This window comes from Zalophus californianus, chromosome 8 (assembly GCF_009762305.2).
Source record: "Zalophus californianus isolate mZalCal1 chromosome 8, mZalCal1.pri.v2, whole genome shotgun sequence".
Classification (NCBI taxonomy): Eukaryota; Metazoa; Chordata; class Mammalia; order Carnivora; family Otariidae; genus Zalophus; species Zalophus californianus.
Window position 1 is genome coordinate 93663094 of NC_045602.1, and position 9607 is coordinate 93672700.

Genomic DNA, 9607 nt, shown 5'->3' on the forward strand with positions numbered 1-9607 from the left:
ATAATAAAATGAGTCACAGTTTGACCAACAACAAATAAGTCTCATACCACAGTATATGATTAAAATTCCAAATGGACTGCACAGACAATAATTGCTACAGACATTTAGAAAAGACAGAGATCTCGTTATCTAATGGGGTTGTCAGGTGGTAGAGAGGAAGTGAAATAACAGTAAAATTTGATTGAAAATAGGAGGTGTGGAAGGAGACACTGTAAGTTCCCTGGAGACCAGTTTGTGTCTTTTCATTTACCTTGAGGCGGGCATCCAGTAGATTCAAAATAAATATATTTATTGAATTAAATTCTTAGAACAATAGTTCTCAAAATGTGGCCCAGAGATCCCTAGAGTCCCAGAGACGCTTTTGGGGAGGGGCCATGAGGTCAAAACTTTTTTCACAACATATTCAGATGTGGTTTTCCCTCTTCACTCTCATTCTCCAAGTGTAGAGTAGAATTTTTCAAGAGGCAATCAGATGTGATATCTTAACAGACTGAAAATCAGGAGCAGATGTGGCAGCAAGCTAGTTGTCCTCTATGAAGCCAGACATTGAAGGACTGCAAAAAAATGGAAAATAATGCCATTCTTCTTACTAAATTTCTTTTGTTGGGGAAATGGAGTTATTTTCATAAAATATGTTAACATGCATGGGTTTCTTGCTATTCTTAAGTGAATTGATAAATTAGTATTTTAGAATATTCTCAAGGTTGATTTGTAACACAGTAAACATTGATAGATAAAATGTACCTAAACAAAAGCTCCTTGGGGTGCTCAATAATTTTTAAGAGCATAAAGGAGTCCTGAGACCAAAAACTTTGAGAATCTGTGTCCTAGAACATAAAATGGAAATGGAGTCTACATGTTTCTGTCTTAGAACCAATGTAAAACTTGTTTTTCACATTTCCAAGATTTTTATATATTCAGATGTCTCAAATGCTCCTTGCTACCTAAAACACTCTGCAATCATTATCACCACATATAATTCACAGTTACAAATGAGCATGACCTTGGTGAACAAACACACAAACATCTTTGTTTATATGCAGTCCTATCTTCATTGAACATGGGAAATTTCACTCAGAAATAAAGGTACAGAAAGGCAATACAGGAATGTAGATAACCAAAAGATATATTTTTAAGGCCTTAATACGTACACATTGCTAAACTTATTCATAAAGATTATTTAACTGTGAAACTTTCTCAGTATATGCTCATACCTTAAGTTAACCAAAGAGATATAACAATGAGTAGTGTACCCCAAAGTGTGTGAGAAAGAGGATCTACAGTCAAATAACTGTGGAGGCATTGGGTTAAATTGAGCTAAGCAGACCATATTTCTGTGACCCTTTTAGAGCCTTTTTGTATGCCCCATCTCTAAATATCTCTAACCATGGAGACCCCCCCTTTTTCTTACAAGGCATCTTGCAGGCTTTGTATCCCTCAGAAGTGCAGAGAAATGATGCTCAAATGTGTACGTGTGTACAGGCTGCTTCTGATGTTTTAGCAAGGTTTGGCTGCATGTACTTAGGTTGCCAAGGACAGGATTTGACCAAAACCATGAATCTAAATCCATACTTGTTATTACATGGATTTAGATGACAAATTCCATGCTCTAAAATGTAACCCCAAATAGTCAAAGCCTGCTAGAACATTATTCACCTGTAAAGCAGGTATAAGATGCCCTAGATCCGGCACTATGAAAGGGTCTTACTACATTTCAATTCCTAATATGACATCTGAGAAAATTCTGGCAGATTTCTGTTTAAGGCCACAGGTTGTATTGTCTCCTAAAGCAAAAGACAGGGAGTTGACAGAAGGCACATATTTCAAAGAGTTCAACAGTAATAATTCCGTTTGGGGGTATAAATAGGGGAAGCTGGATAGAAAAGACCTTGTTTAAAGGATAATAAAGTGTAAAGCACTCAGAAGTGTTGAAGGTAAGACCTCAACCCTACAAGCTGATAAGCAGGCCCAGACTTTTATTTATAGTGACATGAGTGACATTTATCTGCCTTTCACTAGAACGTCTAATCCACTTGTCAAGGTGTGTCTTGAACAGAGACCTGGTTTCTGGCCACAGTTGGCAGGCTTCGCATACAAATGTGACTACCCTGGCTGGAATTCCTGACTGAAAAACACATCAATGGGATACGAAATTATTGGGTAAATATATCAAGTGAATTTCAATTTGCCTGAGAGAGGACACTGTCTGAAAAGGGTCTTGGCGTTGTGATAGAAATTATAGCCTGTCCATGAAAGTAGAAGTGGAGATGAATTACCAAGGGGTTCACAAACTCCAGTGTCTCCTTCCTTAGTCCCAAAGTGCAAACATAATGAGGCATGGATGTCTCTTTCTTACCCGCAGTTGTTAACATAGTCCAGTTTTAGGAACTGAAAATCTGGATGAATCAAGAACACCTACAAAAACGGCCCAGCTGCTATAGTTAAGGAACTGTTAGAGATCCGGGGTACAGTGCTCTCTTAAGGAGCTTGTTATAGATGATGAGATGAGGCATGACCACATTTAAAATTAAGTAGTGATAAGCAATTTGAATAGCAGTTCAGGAAAAAGAAGGCCACGGTTATTGCCAAATTAAGCACACAGAACTTACTAGAAGACTTCAGAGGAGGGAAAGAAGAAATAGTTGCTGTGGGTAGTTAGTCCAGCATGTATTTATGGAGGAAGTGGGAATGGAAGTAAGTCTTGATGGAAGAGTGAGATAAACAAGATCTTCAGCAAAATTGACATGCTATTAATTAATTCCAGGCCATAGTGATCCCTTCACACACACACACACACATGCACATGCACATGCACACGCACACGCACATGCATGCACACACACTCTGCTCTTCTATTCTTCATACCCACACTGACATCCATTGTTTTTCAGTATAGGGTCTGTGTTATGGGATTTCACCTCATCTTCATTCTAGGTGACAAGCACTTTAGGAAAGTCTCTTCTGTCTCCTCTTTGCCTTGTGTAGAGCTCTACCCAAATATAGTTTTTCCCCACCAATCAACTTTATTGGGGTATAATTTACATACATTAAAATGCATCCATTTTACGTGTACAGTTCAATGAATTTTGACAAATGTATACACTTGGATAACCACAACTACAACCAAGATATAGAACAATTCCATCGCCCCCAAAGTTCCCTTGTGCTTTTGTGCTGTGCCAACTACCTCCTCACCCCTGGCATCAGGCAACCTTTGATCTGCTTTTTGTCCCTATACAGTAGATTCATTTCTAGAGTTTCCTATAAAGGAATTCATACCATTTATAGTCTTTTGTGTGGTTTTTTTTACTTGGTATAATATTTTTGGAATTCATCCATGCTGTGTGAATCCATCGTGTTTTTACTGCTGTGTGCTATCTCATTGTGAGGATTACCCTTTCATCAATTTGGTTACCCATTCATCAGTTGATGGATATTTGAGTTGTTTCCAGTTTGTTGGAATCCAGCTCCTATGGACATTCCTGTACAAGGTTTTTTTTTGTTTTGTTTTGTTTTGTTTTTGAGGAAGTACATTTTTATTTCTTTGGAGCAAATACCTAGGAATAATGGTTGCATGGTAAGTATATGTTTAACTTTGTAAGAAACTACCAAAATGTTTTCAAAATAGTTGTACCATTTTACCTAAATATATGCTTGATGATTATAGGAATGACCTCCATGAACATTGTTGTCACTGTTGAAAAACTTGGAAGGCTCTCTGATTTCTATAGAATGGAATTCACACTCCTTAGGTTTGCATCCTTGACCCTCTACAATCTCCCCTTATTTCACTTTTTGGACTTTGTCTTCCACTGCTCTGGTATATGCTTACTTCACTCACGCACCACTGAACTCTTTGCCCGCTCACAGGTGAGCCATACATAAGTCACAGTGTAAATGGATTCATACAGGTCCAACTCCTTTGTTTGCCTCATTGTCCATGTGATCAGTGTCTCATGCTTACCAGTCACAAGGCCAGGGTTAGGGCTCAACAGGGTCAAGATTAGGCACCAACTTACATGTGTGACTCAGTACATTCCTCAGACAGATTTCAAAAATATTATTAATTTCAAAATTATATTTGTCTCTAAACATGCCAAACATGCATCTAGGATTTGAGAAATCCTTTTTTTGAAAAGGAGGGGAGTACAAAGGACATTCTCTCTTCACAGACACAGTTTACAAACATTTAGTGAGCATCTATATGAGGAAAGCTTTATGGGAGATACAAATCTGTAGTGTCTCTGCAGGATGGGTGTGAGTCATTGCAACAGTATGAAAGGGGGGAAATAGCAGATGGTTTTTAGAGAGCCTGAAGTATCTAAGTAGGCTGACATGATTTTAACTGAAGCACAAACTGGAAAATTGGAATGTACGGTTCATGACAAAAAGGAAAGAAAAAAGAAAAAGAGAGCAATGCAGCCCACTCTGCCTCATTATTCATTCATTGCTTAAGCAGATAAACTTAAAATCAATCATTTGGTGATGCTGAATTTGAATGAAGTCTATTCCTCTTAGAAACATTGTCATGGGCAAGATTTGGCCCCATAATGTCTCCTGGGCTCAGCTTGTAGTTTCTCCAAGGTAATGCTAATCACGAAGATGGGGACCAGGATGGAAAGGAGAAGAATCATGTATTAAAAAAAATCACCAATGGCTGATTTTGCTTGTAACACAATGATATCAATTTTTTTCTTTTTTTATTATGTTATGTTAATTGCCATACATTACATCATTAGTTTTTGATGTAGTGTTCCATGATTTGTTGTTTGTGTATAACACCCAGTGCTCCATTCAGTACGTGCCCTCTTTAATACCCATCACCAGGCTAACCCATTCCCCCACCCCCTCCCCTCTAGAACCCTCTGTTTTTTTTCTCAGAGTCCATAGTCTCTCATGGTTCATCTCCCCCTCCGATTTCCCCCCCTTCATTTCTCCCTTCCTACTATCTTCTTCTTTTTTTTTTTTTTAACAATAATGTATTATTTGTTTCAGAGGTACAGGTCTGTGACTCAACAGTCTTATACAATTCACAGCACTCACATACCCTCCCAATGTCTATCACCCAGCCACCCCATCCCTCCCACCCCCCACCACTCCAGCAACCTCAGTTTGTTTCCTGAAATTAAGAATTCCTCATATCAGTGAGATCATATGATACATGTCTTTCTCTGATTGACTTATTTCGCTCAGCATAACACCCTCCAGTTCCATCCACGTCATTGCAAATGGCAAGATCTCATTTCTTTTGATGGCTGCATAATATTCCATTGTGTGTGTGTGTGTCACACACAAGCACACACACACATATATATATATGTGGTATATATAAAATATATATATATATATAGGGGATATATATATATATATATATACCACATCTTCTTTATCCATTCATCTGTCGATGGACATCTTGGCTCTTTCCACAGTCTGGCTATTGTGGACATTGCTGCTATAAACATTGAAGTGCCCGTACCCCTTCGGATCACTACATTTGTATCTTTGGGGTAAATATCCAGTAGTGTGATTGCTGGGTCATATGGTAGCTCTATTTTCAACTTTTTGAGGAACTTCCATACTGTTTTCCAGAATGGCTGCACCAGCTTGCATTCCTACCAACAGTGTAGGAGGGTTCCCCTTTCTCCGCATCCCCGCCAACATCTGTCGTTTCCTGACTTGTTAATTTCAGCCATTCTGACTGGTTTGAAGTGGTATCTCATTGAGGTTTTGATTTGGATTTCCCTGATGCCAAGCGATGTTGAGCACTTTTTCATGTGTCTGTTGGCCATTTGGATGTCTTATTTGGAAAAATGTCTGTTCATGTCTTCTGCCCATTTCTTTTTTTCTTTTTTTTTTTCCTAGGCAAAGAATTTTATTAATCTTGTTTCAAACTTTATTCCCAGGCTTCTTCAGCTTAAATAGCTGCAAAGAATGAATTGTGTATAAGCAAAAACTGAAAAGAGCTGCAGTGTCCAAGGGGCTTGGGCTTAAAAATATTAGAGATCTAGATTTTATCAGATCCATGAACAAAATTTTAAAAAGCAGTCATAATATAAAATAGCAGCTCCCAGTAACTTCTTCAAGTTTTATGTTCTTCAGAAGTTGACTCAATTCAGTTTGCTTCATTCTTAGAAGCTTCATCAAAATTCTCCACAAGATCCGGAACTTCATCATCATCATCCTCTCCGGTAGCAAGTGGTGCTTTTCCATCCACAGATTGTTTGGGCAGAGCTTCAGCCAGTCTTCTTAAACTAGTCAGACTGTCTGCACCAAGTTGGTTTAAGATACTGGGTGGCATTTCTGTCAGCTGCTTTGTCCCAGCATGGCCTGTAATGGTGAAAGTGTTCGCTGCCAGTGATGCCTGAACTTTGGGGTTGTTAAAATGGATCACTGTTCCTTGGTTTGTGAACATATTCACTTCTTCAATACCAGAGATATTGTTTACCCCTAACTTCTTTAAGGAGAACTGAAGTTTTTTTATCATCTGCTGTAGCCGTTCTATGAACCACCTTCTTCTTTCGGCAAGCAGTTCCTTTCCCACCAATGCGCACTTGTGCTTGCAGCTTGGCGAGTTTCTCCTGGTTCATGATAGTTTCTTTCATCTTGTTGGAGCGGAAATGGGACCGCATGGGGGAATAGGGTTGGCGCTCAGGGGGTCTCGGGCGGACCAGCTGAGATTAGGTGCACACACGCGGGGACGCAAGATGGCCCTGCCCATTTCTTGATTGGATCATTTATTCTTTGGGTGTTGAGTTTCATAAGTTCTTTATAGGTTTTGGATACTAGCCCTTTATCTGCTATGTCATTTGCAAATATCTTCTCCCATTCTGTCGGTCGTCTTTTGGTTTTGTTGACTGTTTCTTTTGCAGTGCAAAAGCTTTTTATCTTGATGTAGTCCCAATAGTTCATTTTTGCCCTTGCTTCCCTTGCCTTTGGTGATGTTTCTAGGAAGAAGTTGTTGTGGCTGAGGTCGAAGAGGTTGCTGCCTGTGTTCTCGTTTAGGATTTTGATGGACACTTGTCTCACATTGAGGTCTTTCAAACATTTTAAGTCTATTTTTGTGTGTGGTGTAAGGAAATGGTACAGTTTCATTCTTCTACATGTGGCTGTCCAATTTCCCCAACACCATTTGTTGAATGATATCCATTTGAAGGAGAAAATACATTAGTAACTTAGTGTACAAAGTGTGCAAGCACTAGTTCTCATTTCTTGTCTCTTTTTTTAAACCTGGTTCACACTGTTCTGTGAATCCTCATATTCTTTTCTGAAATGAATCTTCTACCTGAACTAGTGTGTTTCTTTGTCCTAACAGATGTTACTTAAATAGAATCATTCAAGAAACTTGGATAAGAGCTAAAACATAGAATTGGACTCTTCTGTTATGCAAAAATGAGTCATTATTTGGCTTATGGCTGCACAATGTGTGCTGCTCATACTCCAGATGTAGTACAGCATAATAGGAGAATGCTTAAATTAATTAGAGCTCTCAGGAATGCAACAAAGGTAGGGATCCCAAAGCTTTTCGGTGACTGAATAGCAGTAAACATGTTTCTTTCTTTCTTTCTTTTTTAAGATTTTATTTATTTGACAGAGAGAGCACAAGCAGAGGGAAGCAGCAGGCAGAGGGAGAGGGAGAAGCAGGCTCCCCACTGAGCAGGGACCCCGATGAGGGGCTTAATCCCAGGACCCTGGGATCATGACCTGAGCTGAAGGCAGCCGATTAACCAACTGAACTACCCAGGCATCCCAGTAAACATGTTTCTATCTTTCTATCATGGAATCACTTTCTTGAGAAACGGCTCAGAAATCTCTAGCTTTAACAGAGAGTTCTTTAGCTGATGGTGGGGGGAAAAGAGGATTTTATGACACTAAAGACCAGGAATTTTTTTCGTGCAGCTGATCCCACTACCCAAGGCAAATCGAATGACCTAAAAACTCCAAAATAAAATGCATTGTCCCACTGTAGAGTACACAGAAATTCTGCCATCATGTGAGCATGAATTTTATCATCCAATTCATAGTCTCATTTCTAAAATCTCATTCATTTTTGTCCAGTCAGCATTGTCAGGCTAGGAATGATCCTTTCTGAAAAGGTGCTGCCCTAGAAAGAGGGGCTGTCCTTCTCCAGAAGAATAAAACACCTGGATCTTTAACTTTACCTAGTGACCCAAGTCATGGGGCCTGATTCCTAAACCTATTGCTGTGTGACCCTGAATAAGCCTCTCCCTTCCTTTGGATCCTACCCTCCTCACCTGTAAAATGAGGAGCTACACCAAGTCACCTCTAAGGATCCTCTGGCTCTAACTGTTCAGAATTAGATGCTTCTTCCATTGTCTGAATGCCTATGACGATTGTGATCTGCATTTAATATGTTGATATATATGGCCTTATTGCTACTTGTTTTCGGCTGACGGTCTTCCTTTCCTGGAGCCATTCAATACAGTCAATAACATTTGATAAATTTGACTGAGCAGCTAATGTGTGCTGGATTCTGTTGTAGGGGCTGAGTGTTGGGCACAAAATGCCTGTTCTCTTAAATTTTACAGTCTTGTTTGGGGTGGGAGAGAGATAGTAAATAAGTGAAAAAACAATGTGCAATCCTGTGTTGGACTATGATAAGTGCTTTTATTTTACTTTAAAACAGGGCAAAGGGATGGGTGGTAATGGTGGGGTGGAGCCTCTATTCTAGGGTCAAAGAAGATCATTTTTCCATTTTTTAAATTGGGGTATAATTGACATACCATAAGACGAACAGTTCTTAAATGTTCAGTCAATGGGTTTTGGCAATCGTTCAGACCTGCGGTTGTGTTAAAACATGTCTGAAAATTCTGTGGCCTTTGTGACTTGATTCCAGTGCTTAGAATGTGGTAGAAGGGACACAGTATGTCTTCTGAGGCTAGGTTAGAAAAGACAATGCATGACCACCTGACACTCTCTCTCTCTCTCTTTCTCTCTCAACCCATCCACCACGCTGTGAGGAAGCCAAACAGCCACATGGAGGTCCTGGTCAACATCAACATCAACTGCCAAAAAAAAAGTGAATGAGTCTTTGGATAATTCCAGCCCCAGCCTTCAAGTTCTCTAGCTGATATCCCAGACATCACAGAATACATTGTTCCTACTGTGCCCTGTCCAAATTGCTGTCCCAAAGAAACTCTCAGAGTTAATAGTTGTTTTGCATAACTGAGTGTGGGGTCAATTTGTTACACAGCAATAGACAACAGAAACAACATCCACATGAGAATCACCAACCAAAATAAAGTACAGAACATTTTCATCCCCCCAGAAAATTCCCTTGTGCCCCTCCAGGCAATTCCCCCTCCACCCAGAGGCACCTCCCTCTAACTTTTACTGTCATAGATTAGTTTTGCTTATTCTAGAGAGGGAGGGCCCTCAGGACGAAATGAGTTTTGATTAGACACCCGCAGGAAGTAAGGGAGTGAGTGACCCAGGCAAAGATCCATGGGATGTAGGCAGAGGGAATAGCCAATGGAAAAGCCCCCAGACAGAAACATAACTGGGGATTTTGAGAAACATCAGGGACTACTGTGGCCTGAACGAGGTGAGTAGGAGATGGGAGCTGGGAGAGGGAGCAAGCATCAGATGA